Source organism: Limulus polyphemus, unplaced genomic scaffold (genome assembly GCF_000517525.1).
Source record: "Limulus polyphemus unplaced genomic scaffold, Limulus_polyphemus-2.1.2 Scaffold6859, whole genome shotgun sequence".
NCBI classification, from domain to species: domain Eukaryota; kingdom Metazoa; phylum Arthropoda; class Merostomata; order Xiphosura; family Limulidae; genus Limulus; species Limulus polyphemus.
This window is the reverse complement of record NW_013672469.1, coordinates 3,371-5,161: the sequence shown is the minus strand read 5'-3', so window position 1 is coordinate 5,161 and position 1,791 is coordinate 3,371.

The following is a 1,791-nucleotide window of genomic DNA, read 5'->3' as shown; positions in this document are numbered from 1 at the left end:
TTGGTGTCACATATTTTCTTAGCCTGTAACAGTATCAAATAGGTGTTTAGAATCACTATACACAATATACAGTTGGTGTCACATATTTTCTTAGCCTGTAACAGTATCAAATAGGTGTTTAGAATCACTATACACAATATACAGTTGGTGTCACATATTTTCTTAGCCTGTAACAGTATCAAATAGGTGTTTAGAATCACTATACACAATATACAGTTGGTGTCACATAGTTTGTTAACCTGTAACAATATCAAATATGTGTTTAGAATGACTATACACAATATAGTTGGTGTCACATAGTTTGTTAACCTGTAACAATATCAAATATGTGTTTAGAATGACTATACACAATACAGTTGGTGTCACATAGTTTGTTCACCTGTAACAATATCATATATGTGTTTAGAATGACTATACACAATACAGTTGGTGTCACATAGTTTGTTAACCTGTAACAGTTTCAAATAGGTGTTCAAAATCACTATGCACAATATAGTTGGTGTCACATAGTTTGTTAACCTGTAACAGTATTAAGTGAGTGTTTAGAATCACTATACACAATATACAGTTGGTGTCACATATTTTCTTAGCCTGTAACAGTATCAAATATGTGTTTAGAATGACTATACACAATATAGTTGGTGTCACTTAGTTTGTTTATCTGTAACAGTTTCAAATACGTGTTTAGAATCACTATACACATTATAGTTGGTGTCACTTAGTTTGTTAATCTGTAACAGTTTCAAATATGTGTTTAGAATCACTATACACAATAGAGTTGGTGCCACATAATTTTTTAATTTGTAACAGTATCCCGAATATATTTTTTTAATCTGTAACAGTAAGTGTTTATATGGATGTTTTGTTTTGTTTTGTGGAAATTAAACTACTTAAAAACTAAATCTTAAAAATGTTAGACTACAATATACTAAATATACATAATCTTAGTAAAATATGTATCTCATAATTATTTAACTTACTTCAACATACAGAAAAATTCACTCACCCCAACTTCGAGATCTGCTCTAGGAATACTGTGCCAAGATTGTTCCACTAGATGTTCCACAAGTTCATAGCTGTTCGCTAAAGCCAGGCTAATCTCAGTATGACTACCATAAGAAAATCGAACCTTAAAGTACATAAAAAAACATTACCAAAAATAAAACTGAAACCAACAACAGGTTTCTTTTCGGGTTATTTGAAAAACTTGAGAAAGTTCAATACAACTAGGCAATAATCCACTATTTTTGTATAACATGAATACCGATAATAATGTAAAAATCACCGATAGTCTATGTTGGATAAACAGCACAAGCATACATTCACAAAAGGATGTTCAGCCATAATATATCATATAACAAGAAAGCCATCTGTCAGAAGCCACCCCTTGTCTTGAATTTTTTTAATTATTGTTAAAAACAAAATAGGTTATTTTATTTCCTTTTCCTACTTGCATGAATTAAAAGATACTACAACATTAAAATAATAAACTTTTCAAATTTAGGTCAGTTGATATGTGTTCATGCCAAAGCTATCAAAGGACACTAGAATGAAAAAAAAACAAGATAAAAAACTCTACACTTAGCTTAGCTGGTAAGTGTGACAGTGATGGTATAAAAGACACCACTCTCAACAATACAAGAAATGTCATGCCATTTCAAAAAAACTCTTTCAGAAATTAAGTAATTAACAGATATTTTCGACAAACATAACCAACATACTCTCCCTCTTTTCCTTTTCCTGATTTGTAGCTACACCACAAATCCTAAGTAAATGTATGATTAAACCAGT